Genomic DNA, 21353 nt, shown 5'->3' with positions numbered 1-21353 from the left:
TAAGATTTTCAAAGTTGAAAGATTGAAAAGTTTGCTTCTCATCTTAGACTGCATTCAGGAATTTGTTACATACATCTCGTGGTGATCCTTAAAGGCAAACTGCTAAACAAGATCAACATTAAAATAAATTCAATTTACATAACAACGCTTTGTAACATAACGCAAACATTTAGAGGTCTAGGTAGAGACGTGTTCCGGCGTCGTTAAACATAGTGACTGTCGATCTCTACGAAGGTGGGTGATTCCTCCTGAGAGTCGGTGGCACTAATACGGACTTGTGCTCCCACGTACCATCGCGTATATATTGGGAGACCCCTATAGGAACAAAGCCTTTATCCATAGGAACCCGTGTCGGCCGCCCTACTGATCGCGATGCAGTGAACACAGCATTCACGAAGATCGACCACCCGTATCGTAAAACGTATTCTGTGGTTTCGCGAAAAGTTTGGCACACCCTCTGCCTAGAACTCCAGAGCAGTTTCTTTTGGCCTTTTTCAAACTCTATAACTAAAAAAGTCCATCCGAGCATTTGTCACTTCGGGCTCGTTAAAACATCGAAGGAGACTAGAGTCATCTTTAGCTTTTTCTCGACTCTTAAAACATGAAAAAGCAAAGTTGTGTCTAAAGCGTCATTAATAAAATTTATTTTAAGTGGAACATAATCCCCTGTTATTCCCACGTTGATCTTTCAGTTGAAAAGAATGGAGCCCACCAACCAAGGAAGTCACCTTGGCGGAAGTCCCAATCCCTTCTCCTCTTGGGGAGATGTTGGTGCGCCTCATATGGCCACATTGTCACTTCCAGGATTGACAATTGGCCTACCTGTATGGCTCTTTTCAACTAATGTAGTTCAGATCGCCACTAATGCTGAGCAGTCGAATCAACAGTCAGACCAATCTAGAGCTACCCACCAGCCTTCTACTTCTTACAATTCTTCCTCTGATCCTTCATCTTCGCGAGGTAGAGCCGGCAAAAGTCAGCCTCCCATGGAGAAGAAGGAAAAGAAGAAGAAAGAAAAGAAGCAGAAGGGGCCTATGGTGAAGGCGACTGGGGGCAAGCAAAAGACATCTGACAAAAATCCACACACTGCACCGACCGGGCCTAAATCGCCATGTGTCATTTGCGAAGGGACCCACTTCCATCGTGATTGTCCTTGTATTCCCCGGATACTAAGGGACTGGTCCCCCAGGTTGCACAATCCGGTAGCACAACCTCTGGTAGTCATGTTGATTGCAGTCCGTCAACTAGCGAGAGTGAAGGACGAAAAGGGAGACCAAGATCACCCTGTATGTTGTGTGAAGGCGATCACGCCATCCACTGATGTCCATTCTTAGATGAGGCGAAGAGAGTTTTGGAAGATCGTCCGGTATCACCGTTACGACTTCCTCCTGGATACCAAAAACTCGTGCCTAATCCCTCGATAGTTGAAAATCCAGCTGACCCGCTCAAGTGGTCAGCTGAAGTGTCAGTCATTGAGAATGAACCTGCTGAATCCAGACCAGACGAAAGTCTAAAGGTCGAAACGGCAGTTGACCCGGTTCTTCCTCCAGAGGTTTTATCCTCAAATGACACCGTCGTTGAAGATTCATCTTCAAATGACACCCTCACTGAAGAGGATAAGGATGACACCGTCCATATTCTTTTCATCAACACAGACTCTGATGAGCATCAGGGCAATGCGCCCATTCCTTTATCGTAGGAAGGAACATCGTCAGGGTCGTATCCAGCCGTGTATTCGGTCCCACCACCAAGCAACCTGGTTGTATCCTTTGATTGGAATCAACTAGGCAGACCCCGGTTACCAGCCAATATCCCATTCAGAATCATCGTCCAAATCTACAGAATGGTGATGGCTGGAACTATCATTGATGAAGGGGCATCTGTGAGTATCCTTTCCTCTATTGCTTGGAAAGCACTGGGTTCCCCGGTGCTTTTACCTGAAATGAGAAATCTATTAGGTTTTGATAAAGGAACCAGTCACCCGTTAGGGATTCTCCCCAATGTTCCAGTTACATTGAAAGAGAAGACAGTTCATATGAACATCATGGTCATCCAGGGACCCTTGGTTTATAACTTACTCCTTGGACGAGACTATATATATTGCATGGAGGCGATAGTGTCCTCACTCTTCAGAGTTATGTGTTTTCCGCACGAAGGAAGAGTGGTCAAGCTCGTAGACCAACTTTCATTTCCAGGATCACGCATCGCAAATAGTCAAATAACATCCCTTAACGGTTTATTCACTCAAGGAATGCCTCCACCCCCGGTTCTACTTCCCGATGAATGTGAGTGATTCGGAAGAAAGAACTGGGACCCAGGGGGCATGCACCCTGGCCTGCCTTGGGTAGAGGAAACCTTGGGTATAAAGTTAATTTCCGCAGAAGAATGGACTAGTCCGTACCCCGTCAAAAGAGGGTTGTTCTAGGATAAAGTTCTTTTGTCAAAGTTATGTGAGTGATACAAAGTTCGCTCCCTTTGTCTAAAAAGTAGGCTCTCCTAAGGGAGGAGATCCATTTGTGACGGCAAGTAGCCACCATCTTTGAAGTCAAGCCTCACCCATTAAAACATATGTTTTGAAGGATAAGTAGGGGCAGTCTCCAAAGAAAGAGATGAAATTGCTGCAACAAGTAGTCACCATCCTTAGCAACCTAATGATAGACATCGCCGAAAAGAGAGTTTAGTTTGCGGCAGCAAACAAAACCATTTTTTCGGATAATAAGTAAGAGGCAGCCTTGAAATTATACTTTATACCTGGGGGCATGCGAACCTTTTGGAGTGCAAGCACGGGACGACTATTTATTTTTTAAATTTTTAGGTCCTCCCTTTAAACCTGTAGGTCTAACCCGTTAAACTCGTAGGATTAGCCGTTTCCAGCTTGCATAAAGAAAGGATGTGGGGCAAAAGTTAAAACTTGCCAAATTGGAGTAGCTAGTGAGGTATAGCTCCTTAAATAAGAATACCTCACCTGAGGCGTTCCTTGTATTAAGACTGGTATAATTGAGCAAGGTTTGAACGCATTCAAGCTCGTTAAAAAATGAACTGCCCCTTAAAGTTTAGGGGGCATAGGCCTCATCTGCATTATTATGCTGTGGGCATCCATCATCGAGCAGTTTTTGTACAGAGTTCATGCTCGTTAAAAAATAAACATAAATTGTGAGCAATCTTTCCCTACAGTTCAAGCTCATCCAGAAAAATGAACCGGTAAATAACCTTGAGAAATGTAACCTTTGACTGCCATATTAAAGCCCTTAGTCGTGTTCTTGCAGTCTCACCTCCATCCGTTCATTTGGCCAATCGTTCATCTCCATATGTTTGTTTACCCATTTTGAGGAACAGCTGCGAAGAGTGATTTCACTTAGCCATCCTTGTGACACTGCCGTGATTGGAAAATTCCAACCTGTACCTGGAATCTGCTGCTATCCCTGCTTATCACTCGTTCCTCAAAAGACGAGTCTTCTTTGAGCTCTTTTCACTGACTCGTAAAATATGAAAAGTTTGCCGAGTTTTGGCCTTCCAGCTCGTTAAAAGGACCGGAAGAGCTATCCCTCCTCTAGATTTTAATCTTTTTGGACCTAAGGGATTATTGCACAAAAAGATCGAGCGCTTGTTTTGTTCGGCTCGTTAAAGAAATCGAAAATTCATCCCTTCTGTATTGTTTTATACTTTTTCGGACTTAAGGGATTAGATGACGAAAAAGGAATTCTGGAGTTGACTTTACGTACCTTTTCAGACTCTCTAAAAATGAAAAGGACCGAGTTATCCTTGTCGTTGGACTCGTTAAAATTATTAAATAGCGACAAACTTGTCTTTAGACGAGAACGAGTTTCCCTATCGCTAGGCTCGTTAAAACATAGCGATGGGCTTGCCCGAAGGGCAAGTTATAGAACAAGCATATGTTATCCTCCTCAAGCTTGACAAAAATAAAGAGGTACTGGTCAGCAATGACTGGGGAAAAATTGGGAGAACCTCACAGCTTTAATGGTAGCAAGTCGCTCTTGAACATGACACTTTGTCCTCCGTATCACATCGGGTTGGGTTGTTTCATTCACCGGTCTCATAAACCATGGTCCTCGCCACACCATCCACATTTGGGGTAATGCTACCAATCCATCACATCAGTGTCGTTATATGTTCAAGAGATGTTGTTCTGCAAAGAGTCAACCATGTCCCATCCACTGCCATACATTGTCCTTCATCCATTTCATGACCGCCATCCTGAATCATACATCACAGTTTGTTTTCACCTCATCACAATCACTAGCTCCGTTCCGTGTCACTGATGTGGGATTCATTAAGGCCCTCCTTTGACGGATCGCTCCTTGTCGACATCAGCTCATTATCCAAGGAGTTGATTTAGGAACAACCCCTTCAGTACTTTGAAGCTTGCATGCCTCAATGGCAAGTTTCTCACTTCCGGCGACAGGTATACATCAATGACCTTCGACCAGAAGATTTTGCATGGTGGTCGACGCCAAGTCCTTTATTCCCACCATGTGAATTGTACTGCCGTACCTTGGGGGTCATCATCCTTATCGGTGGTTCCTCTCGCGCTTGTTAACGGTTTACATCATTGACCGGTAATCAAGCGATGTCTTTCCATGTTCGACTTCAAGAAATTCTCACATGGATCGACTTGTACATCGAGTGAAGATCAGAAGAGATTGAAGACCCCGGATCTAGTTTCATCCATCCGGGCTGCGATATATATTCAGGATATAAAGACATTTGATATGTACATCATTGCAGCAGATGATCATCCTTCTCAAAGGATGATAATTTCAGCAGAGAATTATCAGTCTATCATCAGACGATCGTCTGTTCTATGTACCAAAATGTATTTATAAAGCTGAGCATGGGAATGCCCGCCTCAGCTAGATCATGAAAAAGTATGAAAGAATAATGTATTGTATTGTATCTTATTACAGGACACTTCTCAGCAGATTGAATGAACTTCGGATCCTCCTAATAAAGCATTTCACCCGATAAACGACCTCATACTTTAGGGGGCATCTGTTATAGACAATTTTGTGCCTCGCATGAATTGTCAATAATCCAAGGGATCCAAAGTCCCTAAACATGATGTTCCTACCCCTAGAGGAACAAGGTCAGCAAACCAACAGCTCTCAGATCAGTTCTCCACCTGAAAACACTGAAAAACAAGCAATCCTGAAATCAAAGCAGGTGCTCCACTAGGCTTCTGCGCTGAAACTCAACTCCTCCATGGTGTACCTGCGTTGCAAAGCAAGTGGAACAAAGGCCACCTGCGCTGAGCGAGATGGGACAAGTGGCACACTGAGTCATTGCTCTGGAATCTTCCAAAAATGACACTTGGATCAGGGATTTCGCCTTGTGATGAGTCAGAGGCTCTGTTTCTCCAAGTGGAAGCAAGGTTCTCCAAGTGGACTCAAGAACTGAAGATCAACTGAAGAGAGAGAGGACACAAGGCAGCTACACATCAGTTGCAAGCTTACTCATCCTTTCTCAATTCATCTATATATTGAGCTCTCTCCTATGAGCTCAGGAGGCTAGAATTTTGTGCAAAGTAATTATATGTTGTTGGTTTCACTATAGAGCTATTGGGTGATTGCTTGAAGGAGGTGAAGAGGAGAAATTCTTTCTGCTGGGAGGTGTTGCTGGATTGGAGCCTTCAATGGTTGTAACACTCTCAGAACCTTTACTTCTTCATTAATAAAAGCTATTGAGGTTCTGCTATATGCTCTTGTTTCAATGATATATTGTGATAATTCTATATTTGATTTACACTAATCCTTGAATCAGTTATGATTGCATGTTGCTTGTAGTTTCCTTCTTTGCTATTTTGCAGGATCTCATTGTACCTGGGCCAGCAATAGAGCAAGGAGCTGGGAGCAAGCAGCCATAGAGAAGAGTTTGGATTCGACATTAAGCGCAAGGCAACGGTTAGTGCATTCTTTCATTCTCTTTTGCTTTCATAAAGAAGTAAACCTTCAGTAGTTTCCTTTACAGTTGTTGCTGAGGTACTATCACCCTTAGAGTGGGATAGGGTCATCCGAATCGGATACTTTTCCCTACAACATTAGTCCATTCCTTTTTCTCTTTTGTTTGGTTCCTTCCTTCTTCTAAGCCTAGCAGCAAGGGTGGATTGAGTTTGTGTCCAATCCGTCTGATCTTCATCCTCTGCACGACTCTCTTGTACAATGGTGTTCTCTCTAAGGCATTCCTTATCCTTTTAGGAGAGTGATATTCTCTGACTTGTAGATTGTGGGGTAAGGCATGCCATATTCTCTAGCAAGCTTGTAGAATTTTTGTTTCCAACATTCTAAAAGTGTCTTCAAAGTTAAGAATGTATTTCTCTTGGGTTGTAATGTATTTTGATGCTAAAAAAACATCAAAGGGTATGAGGTTATGATTTCTAATGATAGCCTTAGGGCTCACTAGCTCTGTTATGATATACAAGGGATCCTTCTCCTCTTTTGTCATTACCTTTTTCACCTCCTCAGCCCTTGTCTCTTCATGAGTCAACCAAGATTCTAAAGCCATTAGTTTCATGTCTCCCAATGTTGAATTGGGATCCCAAAAATTCAGATCTGTAGAAATGAAATTTTGCATGTAGAATTCATCTAAATTTTCCTTGTCTTCCATACTAGTTTGTTTTCAAAACTCAATAAACTTCTTGTAGTCCTGAAAAGGCAGAGACCCATATTGTGATAGATTATTTATTTGGAAATGCAACCATTGTTCTTGGAGGAAGAGAGCATAATAATTTTATGTCTACCTGCATTGTGGGGCTTCCATATAGATACTTTCCATGGTAGAAAGTTGTGTTTCTTTCTCATGCAACCTCTCTCTCAACCTTGTGTTTTATTCCTGTAGATTCTCCTTCATAATAGACTCCCTTAGTCTCAAATCACTCAATTCCTTACCCATTTAAATGACTTTCTCCTCCATGAGGCCCACATCTTCCACATTCTTGGATTTTGAAATTTATATCCACCTGTGGGTTCTACCTCTCTCTATGTCTAGCTCATAGAGGAGTGGGATTGAAAATTTTTCAAGGGTAATTATTCCTCCTTCAATAAATTTGTAGCAGGACCCCAAGATAGGTTGCCGATCAAGTTCTTGGAGCTCTTGGAGGTATTTTCCAATTGAATTTGAGGTGGATTCTTCTTTCTATTGCTTTTTTTTCTGCTCCTGTATCTTTTCATGTTCCTCCTATATAAAAATATCTCTCGTGTAGCTTATCTTCTTCTACTTGCTCAAAGGTCGCTTATGTCCTCGGTTTCTTGGAGGTCACTGACCAAGTGGTGGGCCTACCCATAGATGCTATAGGTGACTTGGTTTTGGTTTTAGGAGAAGTTACCTCTTCAATATTTCCCTTAGTAGGTCCTACTTCTTCCTTTTTACTTGGTGATTCATCAATAATGATAAGGAACCGTGTGGGAGTTTGTGGTTTCCATTTTCTAATTATGGTGCTTTTCCTAGTTCTGAAATATAGGGGACCTTGTCTTGGTTGCCTCCTCTTGGGCTTGATAGGTGTTCCCTTGGAGATAGACTTGTTTGATGTGGTTATTTCTCTACATCTTGGGGTTTAGAAGTCTCCTTAGGGCTTATTGTTCCTTCTACTTGTTTCTTCCCCTCTTCTCCTTTAATTTATGCTTCTCTTTCCTCTACCTCTATTGCCTCCTCTTCCTCTATTTTTATTTCCTCTTCTTCTTCTTTTTTGCCTCTTCCTCCTCTGTTTTTTCTCCCTCTTCTTCCTCTATTTTTCCTTCTTTACCTCCAATGCTAGATGCTAGTGTTTCTCCAGGTGTGATGGATTGGGCTTCTATGAAGGTTTCCCTATCCATGTCCACAAATTTAGTCCATAGGACAAGGATCCTTAAGTGTCTCAAAGCATCTATTACAATTAAATTGATGAGGCCATGGTGTGCTAAGTGTGGGTGCTTTCCTTCCCTCACCATCTAAATCATCTCCATGATTGACTATAGGAGGAAATGGAGAACACTAAGTCTTTGAGGGAGAGGCAATTACGCCTTGAATCTCAACTCATGGATTAATCTGAAGTGGTAGGCATATACCACACTCAATCTCCCTTCATAATATATATACTTGAGGATATGGTAAGCTACCTCACCCCAAGGGTAAGGTAGGCTTTCTCTTCTTACTCCATTCTTATTTTCTACGTGCTTCTCTTTCAAAATGAAGAAGTTCTTCCTAGTTGTGACACTCACTGCATTTTCTTCTTTGATCCACCAAATTCCTAGGGGTAAGGTGGTCACTCTGCTTATGGTTTCAGGACTTAGAGAGCCCTCTGATAATAGTAGTGGCATTGTTTTATATTTGAGAAAGTAGTGCCATGGAAAATTCATGACTGATATTATCATCATACCCTTTTAACAACTCAAAGAGGCTAAACCAATGGTGTCTTCTAAATATGTTAACTACAAGAGGGTGTTGGTGAATCCTCTTAGTGTCTGAGGGTTCTCTTATGTTAAATCCTCCCCCCATTTCTTCTACTTTCCCTCCTTGGTTCTACTTAGGTGTGGAATTTTAATTTTTTTTAAACAATATCAGTGGTGAAGTGATGTTAAATTCCTTGGTAGCAGTGAAGGAGAAGGATGCTAGAATTGATATCAACCTAACTCTTTTTCTTTGCTTCTAACCACAATAATTTCCAAAAATACCTCCTACTGCTTAATTCATTGTTACATGCTATCTTTTTCAAGAAGTCATGTCATGTAAATGGATGTTAAAACAAGGAAGGAAGATTCCACTTACTTCTTGTAAAAACACCTTTGTGTGTGTATGATGGTTTTGAAAAAATTTCGAGCCATTATGGCTCCTTTTTCACCTTTCAATTTCTCTTGTAGCTCCTTCTCAACCCTCCTATAGCATCTCAGAGCTGCCTGTAGCACCTGTAGACAGGGTTTTAAAATTCTCGGTGGTACCCAAGGTGGTATGATACAATATCTCATCCTCCCTCTACCTGTTTTTGGAATAAGTGTCACGCAAATGAAGTCGAACCCAATACATAATATTCTCCTTGGGGTAAAATCTTGGAGCTCTTTGGTGACATGGCATATACACAAGTTTCCTTTTGTTGGACTGTTGTCCCCAATCCTTGTAATCATTTCCTCTCTCTTCGTGATTATCACCCCACTCTTTTTAAACACTACCTCACTTTAAGTTGACATCTCCACATTGCATCGGTGACTAATGCAAACTTAATTTCACTGGCTGAGGGTGGCCAAGTTCACTGGCCACCTCTAGCCTATTAAAACTCCTTTCTCAACTATTACACATTTTAATAATTTTATGCATAGGGAAGAGGTGATGGTTTCCATACCTGAGCCTACCTGTGGAATTAATTTTTGGATATGGTTGCATGCTAGAGCTAGGCCATATAACATCATCATCTCAAAGGGAGTTGACTATTTTTCTTGTTTCTTGTGCATGTCTTCATAACTTGACGATACCATGACTGATAACTTTATTTTGTGTGTGTAGCTGCCTCCCTGATGTCAAAGCTTCTTTTTCTAGTGGAATGCCTTTATGGGGATGATGTTTACCTTCTTGGTTGCAAAAATGGCTTCATCATGCTTTCTATGTGTGGAAAAAACGATCTTAGGGATTTTTGTTGTGACTGCATAGGTTACTACAGTAGGAGTTTTCTCCCTACAATAGTCATTTAATCCTTCCTTGAATTTCTCATCTTGCATGTTAATTTTGAAGGGAAGTGATGACAGGTCATGAGGAATTGGTGTAGATGTTGGAGATATAGAAAATAGGTGTTTTTGTGTTTTTTTTAGAGATAGGACAAAGTGGAAAATTTGAGCAATTTTTGGCTAAATGGAAAGAATGGGTGGTGATGAAAAAATCATTGGAGGACCCCCCTTTATCATTTCATAGAGGAAGCATGGCTTTCTGGTCTATCCTTCTCATTCAATCCCCCTCTCATAGCTTCACAGTCTCATCTTGTAGAATTACAGGACCTCATGTAGCAATACAAGTCCCTCCTATAGCATCATAGTAAGGAGGTGAAATTCAAGTTTATTATTAATTGCATAGTGGAGAGAAATGGTTATATGAGTGGAGAGTATGTGTGTGGATGGGACAATGGATGGAAACTTGCAGGTTTAGTCTTGTAGCCATATAATCTGCTAAATGTGTGTAGTCCTGCAAAAGAAGAAGAATGTTAGCAGAAAATGTGTAAGATCTCCTTCCATGAGTTTCTCTTTTATTTTTTGTTTTTTTTTTTGAGACAAGAAGGTTGCCTATGTAGAGGTTTTCAGCCTATATGCCTGCCCTAGGTGCCTCAGAGGAGGTTTTCACCTGGGTATATTTTATTTCTTTTCCCTTTTTTCTGCTCCTGGGTTGCCTTAGAGAGGTTTTCAACTTAGGAGTCAGCCTCAGATGCCTTGTGGAGGTTTTCATCTAGACCCTCTTATTATTATTCTTATTTTTATTTTTTGGTGTGCTTTTTCTTTTTTTTTATAACTTTGTTGGACTGAGGGATATGAGCCTCCCAATCACATTTAACTCTTTGTTGACTAAACTAACAAATTCTTCCTTAGAAAAAGGTTTCTTGTACAATTTCAACCTATGACCATTGACAAGTAAGGGAACCCCTTCCTCATCAATGGTTATGATTTGGAGAGGCCCATTCTCATGACACTTTTCTACTAGATAGGGACCCAACCATCTTATCATCAACTTCCCCTTGAAATCCTTAAATCTAGACTCATATAGCAAGGCCCAATCTCCTCCTTAGAAATTCCTTTATCTGATGTGCTTTTCATGCCAAATTTTCCTTTGTAGTTGGATTACTTTAGTGTGTATGAGAGCTTTCATTCTGAATTCATCTAGACCATTGAGTTGGAGCAACCTTTCTTGTTGTGTTGAAGTGAGATCCAAGTCTAACTTAACTTCCATCCTCAAGGTGTTGTACTCAAATTCAATAGAAAATAGGGTCTTATTCCCATAGAATAAATCAAAGGGAGTGAATACAGTGTTTCCCTTCTAAGTGGTTTTGTAGGCCCAAGTAGCTTCGACAAGTCTATCTACCCAATCATTTCTTTAGCTTCTAACAACCTTTGTAAGAATGTTCTCCAATGATCTATTGGTGACTTCCACCTACCCATTTACTTGAGGATGGTAGGTAGGAGATGTTTTTTGCTTGATGTGGTGTTGCCTCATGAGATGTTCAATCAGATTTGATGTGAATTGTGCTCCTTGATCAATGACTACCTCCCTTGGATACCCAAATTTGTAAAATATGTTCTCTCTTAAAAACTCAACCACTTTCTGCTCAGTTGGTGATTTAAATACCTTTGTCTCATCCCACTTTGTCAAGTAATCAGTGCACACAATGATGTACTTCTGATGTCCCAATGGCGGATCAAATGGCCCAATAAAATCCATGCCCCACTTGTCAAATGGATCTAAGGGTACTTAAGGTTGTAAGGTAATTTCATCCTTGGTGTGGGCTTTCACATCCTTTGGTACTGATCACATCTAGTGGTCTGTCTCCTTACATATTGATGTAAAGTGGGCCAACAATAACCAACCTGTAAAATTTTAAAGGATGTCCTCCTAGCAACAAAATGACCCCCACAAGGTCTATTGATCCAAAATGGATCTAGAATAGACTTCTAAGTCTAAAGTGTTCCTCACAGAGGAAAACGAAAGTCAAGTGCTGCTCCTAGAAATAGTCCCATTGCATAGATCTTTTCATTCTAAATCTACTACAACTTGAATGGGCTGAAATGGAATTTGGATGATGAAGTTGTCACAGAAATAAGGTTGCCTTTGTCCTTTGAAAAGGAGGCAAATTCTTATGAAAATGGCCTAAAAGGCTCATTGAAGAAATCGCATCGGAAAAAGCCAAGGGAAGGACTTAATGCAAGGGCAGAAGGACCCTCGATCAGCGATCTCTGATATATCAGATCGACGGTAGGCTACACCCGATATCAAGACCCCAGGCAGAGCGATATGTGATTGAATCGGCGATCGAGGCAATCGGCGATTAGAGGAGCAGAGGCATAGACCCCACCAATGCGATACGCGAGGTGGAATATCGGCAATCAACGAATTGGCAGATCGGCAGTCGACATAACCAAAGGGAAGACCCCTGGGCCATTGCGACAACAATATTGCGACATGTGATAAAGCGATGGGCCGATGTGCGATTGCACGTGGACCGTTGGATCGGGTGCATAGATCAACGATCAGGATTCGATCGGGATGATTAGCGATCAGGCGATCGGCGAATCCCTAATACAAAGGGTCATTACATGCACCATGCGACTTGCAATACCGATATGGCAATAAGGGCCAGATTCGATGGGTTTATGGACCCAACTTCATAAGTTTTGAAATCCAAGAATGCGGGGTTTCTTTGTATTTCCTGTGTATTGGGTTTTTTTGACCATTTCGCTATACAATTGCGATAAGCAATATTTGGACGGACCCGATAGGTTTTTAGGGGTGATTCAATAATATTTTAATTCTGATTAAATGTTCCATGAGGCGTTTTCCTATGTAATTCCGTTATTTGGATGTCATGGCTAGAGGAAGGCAAAAAGATTGGGTTTCCCCACGCCGGCAATTCCTTTCCATTGTAAATGGATTCTTGTGGTGAACAGTCGGATTTTCCATGATGGAGGACTATAACCGACGTGTTACAAATGCATAGAGCACACAATTGTAGAAGATGCCTGAGTGAGCATAGAGAGTTTTAGAGTCACTTGAGAGGTCGAGTGAACCAGAGAGCTCAATTGACAGCATCGAAAAGTTACCAAGGTCATTGGAAGGTTGTTGAGAGTCACTTGGAGGTCAAGCAAACTATAGAGGCACGCAAAAGCTGAGAGAAGCTCAAAGAGCTCAAGAGTCGAAGAGCCAGAGCCAGAGCCAAGAACAACAAAGAGATCAAATATCCAGCTGTTGCTGGTGTCCAAAGTGTGTTGAAGACAGAAGAAGGCATTCCAGAGACATTGAAAGAATTCTGAGGGAGTTTTTGCAAGCTAGAGCAAGATCGCTCAGAGCACTGATTGAAGGAATCTAGTCCAGAGAAGCCTAGATCTATCTGCAGAAGTATGGACAACCAGTAGGATAAGATGGTATTCTAAGCCCATTGTTTATGTGTAAACCAATGGAGTTGAGTGTGGAGCTTGTAAAAAAATTGATGCCATAATCCTAGAGAGCCTAGTTGAGTTAACTACATGCAAGGAGATGTAGCCCAAGAGGTTTGGGTGAAATCCATATTATATTGCTATTATGTGTGTTTGTTTATTTGACACTTTACTTACTGTCACATTTATTTAAATATCAGCATGAGAAACATAACTTAAAACACTTAACAGTTAAAGTAAAACTAAAAGCATACACCTATTTCAAGCACTTTTTAATTATGCAATTGGTTAATAATAAGGTCTTGGGAATATATAAGCTTTGGAAGTGGGAGAGATTCTTATAAGCTTGACAAGAAGCCTTTAGAGCCCCATTTACATATCAGGTGGTATCGGAACCTGAGATTGATTAACCCCACCTTCAGGAAGGTGATATCAAAGCTGGTTATACCAGAGCAAGTGGTATCAGATTAGAATGCTTGATTGACAAAGTAAAGGATTGCTTGTCGGAAAGGTGTTTGGGTAGTCAAGGATTGATTGTCTGATTGATTGTATGCTTGTTAGCAAACTGACTATTGTTTGATTTTGCAGAGGTGAAGGGAAAGCTATTGTTAGCTGAGTCCAGGAGAGGACAAGAAGGAAGAAGGGCTGAAGGAATTCTTCTTATCCCAAAGGACCTCAAAGTAATCCTTGAAGCACAAGAGGTTTGTTGCAAAAGGTTTCTTGAATAAGCTGTTTGTTAATCTTGTTTGAAGTTCCTTTGTTCATTTTGATAATGACAACTTCTACAAATGAGTCCTCAAATTCCTCCTGCATCACATGATTCTTTGAGGGAGACATGAAGCAAGACTTGTTCATCATGATGGACAAGGTGAGGGAAATGTATGAGGATGGAAGGAAGAGAAGCATACTTAGAGAGCAGTTGAATTCCGCAAAGGAAGAAAAGCAGTTGTTTTCTGACAAATTGCAGGAAATGGAGAGGCAACTTCATATTACAAATATGAACCTGAAAGGGATGCATGAGTTGGAGACACAGCTCTTTGTTGCCAAAGAAGCCTTAGTCAAGTATCAACTTGAAGAAGAGGTAAAAAATTCATGTTTGTCTTCAAATTCTTCTAAGAATGTCTATATTGGTTCTTTTGAAAAACATACTAGAGGCATAGGTTCCAAGTTAATGTACAAGATGGGTTATGAAGGAAAAGGCTTGGGCAAACATGCACAAGGTATTTTTGAGCCAATAATAGTTGAGCAAAGGCCTAAGTATTTGGGTCTTGGCTATGGACAGTCTTATGGAGAAATTTCCAAATATGCCATGAAGACCATTGAAACAGTTCCAAGAAGAAGTTTTGTTTCAGGTCTTCTACCTCAAGATTGTGAAGATTATATTCTTGGGGAATGCAACAGTGTGAAGCATACTTTGCAGAAAGAAGGTGTATATCAGCATATACTTGAGCCAGAGAGTTGTGGAAACTCTGAAACCATTGAAGAGGGTGATGGTGTCCCAAAGGGAGCTAATTCTTCATTCAATTCACCTCCTCAAGAAGGCAATAAAGGTCAAAGAGAAAGGTATAAATCTGGTTATAAACATATTCCTTTTGATTATGTTCACCATGGTAAATTTCCATATAAGCATGGGAAAAGAATTGCATGTTCCTTTTTTGGTTTGGATAACCATAATGTTTCTAGATGTTAGAAGAGAATGACCACATACAGGAAACTTTTTAAGGAAAGGAATCAAGAAGCCAAAGGTCCATTGGGTAAAGCAAATCATGCTGTCAAGAGGATACACCTGTGTTGCACTTACTGTCATAAGCAAGGACATGTTGCTGCAAAATGTTGGACTCTGAATCCAACAATGCTTCCACAAAAGTTGAAGAAGGTGGAAAGAGAAAATGGCAGAAATGGAAAGGAAGTTTCCATGATTTACGTGTTTCAAGATGAATCACATGTTGATGTTGATATGCAAACAAAGGTAACACCTTTGAAATGGATTGGTAAGAAATGGTTAGAGTTATTATCCAATTGATATTGCATGTCTTTTGATTTGATGCATCTATTTGTATTTCCTTGTTAATGGAATTCAAGTTGCAGGTTTTTACCAAGAAGGTGAATGGAAAGAGCTGAGTAGGAGACTCACTTTATTTCTGCAACATTATATTCAACTCAGCTTCAAAAGTATAGTGTGCTTAAGCGAAAGTTGAAGGATGAAATGCATGCATGAGCATGATATGCATGAACACAGGGATGTTGATGTTTCCTTGTATTTTAACATGTATGTGTAATTAACTTGAAGGGTTGATTGCTTTGTTTTTAAACATGCATGCAATATTGACTTGGAAAAAGTTGATTTGGTCTCCAAGATGGAGATAATGATGAAGTGTTTCATCTTTGAAAAATCATGTGGAAAAGATGTAAAGATATGCTTGACTTGAAGGGTCATTTGGTTTAAAGGCATGTTTTGTGGGCTTGTTATTTAGTCCATCATTTGTATGTAGATGTAAAGACATGGAGGTGTTCACAAGATGTGAAAATCTATTTCTTTTGTTGAAGCAGGAGTTTAAGCCATCCAGTTGTTGTCTATATTTCTATTGTTGTTAACAGTTGTTGTTGACAGCATGTCAAACAGGTACAAATGAAAGTTTTTGTGAAGTAGATGTAACTTCACATTGGTTTGGGCCACCTTGGATCAATGATCAAGGAAGAGAAGTTCAAACTACCTTCTGTGACCATCTCAACAGGAGTTCTGCATGAAGTCAAGGAGGAAAACAGTTCTTCCCAGGAGGACCAACACATCCAGGAAGGAAAGTGGTCAAAGGATTTGGTTCAGAGGCACTATGCAAGGCAAGTGTATGGAGGCTGAAAGAAGAGGGTGTTGTTACTCTCATTTACTGTTCAAATCAATATGTCAGTCTTTTGGAGACCAAAAGTTCTTTTAGTGGGAAGGTGTGATCCAAAATGGATCTAGAATAGACTTCTAAGTCTAAAGTGTTCCTCACAGATGAAAATGAAAGTCAAGGGTTGCTCCTGGAAATAGTCCCATTGCATAGATATTTTCATTCTGAATCTACTACAACTTAAATGGACTGAAATGGACTTCGGATGATGAAGTTATCGCAGAAAGAAGGTTGCCTTTGTCCTTTGAAAAGGAGGAAAATTCTTATGAAAATGGGCTAAAAGGCTCATTAAAGAAATCGCATCGAAAAAAGCCAAGGGAAGGACTTAACGCAAGGGCAGAAGAACCCCCGATCAGCGATCTCCCATATAACGGGTCGGAGGTAGGTTGCACCCAATATCGAGACCCCAGGTAGAGTGATATGTGATTGAATCAGCGAACGGGGCGATCAACGATCAAAGGAGCAGAGGCATAGACCCCGCTAATGTGATACACGAGGTGCAATATCAGCAATCGGTGGATCTACGGTCGGCATAACTAAAGGGAAGACCCCGGGCTGTTGCAACAGTGATATTGCGGCATACGATAAAGCGACGGGTCAATGTGCAATTGCGCGTGGACCATTCGATCGGTTGCGCAGATCAACGGTCAAGATTCGATCGAGGTGATTGGTGATCAGGCGATCAATGAATCCCCGATACAAAGGGTCGTTACATGCACCATGAGACTTGTGATAGCAATATGCTAATAAGGGCTGGACCTGATGGGTTTATAGACCCAACTTCATAAGTTTTGAAATCCGAGAATGTAGGATTTCTTTTTATTTCCTGTGTATTGGATTTTTTTGACCATTTCGCTATGCGATTATGATAAGCGATATTTGGATGGACCCAATAGGTTTTTAGGGGCGATTCAATAATATTTGAAGTTCGATTAAACACTCCATGAGGCATTTTCTTATGTATTTCCATTATTTGGTTGTCACGACCAGAGGAAGGCAAAATGATTGGGTTTCCCCATGCAGATGATTCCTTTCCATTGTAAATGGATTCTTATGGTGAACAATGGGATTTTACATGATGGAGGATTATAACCAATGTGTTACAAATGCACATAGCACAAAATTGTAGAATATGGCTGAGAGAGCACAGAGAGTTTGGAGTCACTTGAGAGGTCGAGTGAACCAAAGAGCTTAATTGACAATAGCGAAAAGTTACCAAGGTCGCTGGAAGGTTGCTGAGAGTCACTTGGAGGTCAAGCGAACTACAAAGGCACGTAGAGTCTGAGAGAAGCTTAGAGAGCTCAAGAGTCGAAGAGCAAGAGTCAGAGCCAAGAACAACAAAGAGATCAAATGATCCAGTTGTTGCTGGTGTCTAAAGTGTGCTGAAGACAGAAGAAGGAATTCCAGAGACAGTGAAAGAATTCTGAGGGAGTTGGTGTAAGCTAGAGCAAGATCGATCAAAGCACTGATTGAAGGAATCTAGTCCAGAGAAGCCTAGATCTGTCTGCAGAAGTATGGACAGCCAGCGGGATAAGAAGGTATTCTAATCCCATTGTTTCTGTGTAAGCCAATGGAGTTGAGTGTGGAGCTTGTAAAAGAATTGATGCCATAATCCTAGAGAGCCTAGTTGAGTTGACTACATCTCAAGGAGACGTAGCCCAAGAGGTTTGGGTGAACTCCATATTATATTGTTGTTATGTGTGTTTGTTTATGTGTTGCTTTACCTACTGTCACATGTATTTAGATATCAGCATAAGCAACAAAACTTAAAGAACTTAACAGTTAAAGGCAAACTAAAAGCATACACCTATTTCAAGAACTTTTTAATTCCGCAATTGGTTAATCATAAGGTCTTGGGAATATATAAGCTTTGGAAGTGGGAGAGGTTCTTGTAAGCTTAACAAGAAACCTTTAGAGCCCCATTTTCAGATCAAATGGTATCAGAGCCTGAGATTGATTGACCCCACCTTCAGGAAGGTGATATCAAAGCTCGTTATACCAGAGCAAGTGGTATCATATCAGAATGCTTGATTGACAGAGCAAAGGATTGCTTGTTGGAAAGGTGTTTGGGAAGTCAAGGATTGATTGTTTGATTGATTGTATGCTTGTTTGCAGACTGACTATTGTTTGAGTTTGCAGAGGTGAAGAGAAAGCTATTGTTAGTTGAGTCCAGGAGAGGACAAGAAGGAAGAAGGGCTGAAGGCATTCTTCTTATCCCAAAGGACCTAAAAGTAATCCTTGAAGCACAAGAGGTTTGTTGCAAAAGGTTGCTTGAATAAGCTCTTTTCTAATCTTGTTTGAAGTTCTTTTGTTCATTTTGATAATGAAAACTTCTACAAATGGGTCCTCAAATTCCTCCTTCATCACAAGATCCTTTGATGGAGAAATGAAGCAAGACTTGTTCATCATGATGGACAAGGTGAGGAAAATGTATGAGGATGGAAGGAAGAGTAGCATACTTAGAGAGCAGTTGAATTCCATGGAGGAAGAGTAGTTGCTTTCTGAAAAATTTCACAAAATGGAGAGACAACTTCATATTGCAAATATGAACCTAAAAAGGATGCATGAGTTGGAGACATAGCTCTTTGTTGCCAAAGAAGCCTTAGTCAAGTATCAACTTGAAGAAGAGGTAAACATAACATCTTCAATGGAGACCATAACATCTTCAACAATTACGTCAGGATCTACTGTGGATCTTTCTGCAAGCTGCAACACTATGGCGGTCTTCCTCAAAGCCCCTTGGAGATTGAGCTTTAGCATGGTTTCCCTAGCCATCACATTGATTGCAGCCCAAATATCAATCAAGGTATTAGGGACCATAATTCCATCAATGTGCACATCCACTACTGGGCTACCAAGGTCTATGTATTTTGGGAAGATCACCCTCCCAACCATCAAATCAAATAGTTTCCCAACAACATTGATGGTGGGGGTGTCTCTTTTCCTTCTCCCAGGATTTTTGAAACATTTTTTTTGATAAGCTTATTATAGATTGGAACATACTTAATGGCCTGGAGAATGGGTATCTTAACACACAAATTCTTCAATTCTCCCAAAAGTTCAACCTCTTATGGGGTGTGTTGGCTAGGGTGGATCAAACTTTCAAGAAAGGGAGGTGGATTTACTTGAGGAGCACTCTCTTCCTTCTCTTCTTCAAGCTCGTCAGGTGGGTAAGGTGGATTATTATCTGGGAGCTGTGGTGCAGGTAAATTCTTAGTGCGGACACAAACAATTCCTCTAGCCCAAGAGAGCGGGTCTGGCCACAAACAAACAATCTATGGAAAATCTCCTTAAGCTAGAATCAAATAAGAGGGCCAACCTCTTAGAAAGTTATTCTACTTGGTGCTGATCCTACTTCCTTACTTCATCTACTTTCTGTTTCCTTCCTTTGAATACCTGAAACAAGCAAACAAACAACAACAAAAAACGTGATAGCATACAATATTGCATTCAACCTACTTAACAGGTCAACGAACATTAAGCCATCGAATGTAAGATAATACTTCAATGTAGGAAATTAATCAATAGTTGTATTCATATAAGTTCAAAAAGAGATTACAACCAATGCCTTGACGTTGTTGGTCTCCTCCAACGGATTTGGGTTCCCATACTTCTGCTAGCATCTCATGGATAGCCCCAACAATGGAATTTTTAAGGCCTCTTCCCTTTAGTCTCAAACCAAACCAAACACACTATTTTCCTTCAAACATACACTAGAAAGCTACAAGCTATAGATGTCTTGTTGATTATTCAAGCTCCAAAAATACCAATACTAAAAACTAATGAAGCTTATAAAAGGAGGGGTTTATATATCCTAGATATAGGGGAGATGGTTCCTCTTGTCATGGTAGAAGGATTATCTCTTGGGTTGGTTCCATCCTAATAGGGGAATGGAACCAAAACTGACTTCCTCAGCTCCATCTAGCCCAACCATTTACCAGACTTCCATTACGAAGCTTCTAGACCTGGAAGCTTCGACTCCATATTTAAAAAACTTTCCAAAAGAGGATCAGTGCAACTGAGAAAAGGCTCAGTGGCATTGTACGGTGCTAGTCCTGATTTTAATCTCTACAAATCAATGCGAGGAGGAAACTAATCAGTAGCGTCAATCTTGTAAACTGGGGTAAAAGGGATATTCTTGGGAAATGATGCAAAAGGGAATCATTCTAATCATGAAGAGGGACATAATGGGAGTTTCCTCATGATGGGAAAGCATGCATGGTTTACTATAGAGGTCCTCCCAGATTGTGGACGGGGAGTACATGGACAGTGGAAAAATGTTGTGTAACAGATGCCCCCTAAAGCATGAAGGTCGAACTAGAGTGAGGGGTGAAATTCTTTACAAGTAGATGTTGGGAACCCGAGTCCATCATCGGAAAAACTTGCAAGCAAGCATAGATACATATACATCACTGAAAACTTTGACAAATGATACATGAATCTTAGTATGGATGCAGCCATCCAGATAATGATCATGTAAATGGATCAAAGGCATGGGTGCAGCCATCCAATAGAAAGGATCATAACAAAACCAAGGTATGGTCACATCCATCCAATAATGAGAAGGATCGCATATAACAACTCATGGTATGGTCACAACCATCCATCTAAAAGAGACATGTATATCAACATGATCATGTCACATTGCCTCGCAACCTGGAATTCTGTAATCTGAACCCAGGGTCTTGCGCTCCAAACGACCTAATCAAAGTACAAATTCTAACATGTGAATGAATGCGTTGAAGTCAAATATGCTAGAAATTCGCTTGATTACCAGTTAATGATGTGAACCGTTAACAAGCGTGAGAGAAACCACAAATAATGACAATGATTCTCAAGGTACTAGTAGCACAGTTCACAGAATGTGAATAAAGGAACTAAAGTCGAACACATGTGAAATCACCCGATCCAAAGCCAATGATGTGAACTTATCGTCGAGTGCGAAGAACTTTCCATTAGGGCATGAAAGCTCTAAGGTACTGGAAGGGAGTCTCTCGGTGAGCATCCTAGATAATGAGCTGAAGTCGACAAGAAGCGAATGTGTCGAAGGAGGGCCATGATGTATCCCAAATCATCGACATGAGACAAAGGGATGCAAATGATTTCAGATGATACAGAGAATCAGGAGTAAGTGTAACTGGAAAGGGACTAACTCTTGAACATATCGGTGACACAACTTCGGAGTTTGGCAACTTTTGGATCCATAGGATTGGTGGTCATGATGACATGCTAGAGATCAAATGGAATGCGAAAAAGGATGGCCCAACTGAGGAAGGTTAATGATGAAAAGGAGGATATCCCAACCCGACACAAAGCAGAAAGTGTCATGTTCAAGAGTGATCTGCCAACACGA

The sequence above is a fragment of the Pinus tabuliformis genome, chromosome J (assembly GCF_031772625.1).
Source record: "Pinus tabuliformis cultivar Carrire ecotype Pingquan chromosome J, CPIR1, whole genome shotgun sequence".
In the NCBI taxonomy this organism is placed as follows: Eukaryota; Viridiplantae; Streptophyta; class Pinopsida; order Pinales; family Pinaceae; genus Pinus; species Pinus tabuliformis.
Note: the sequence above shows the minus strand (reverse complement) of the source record.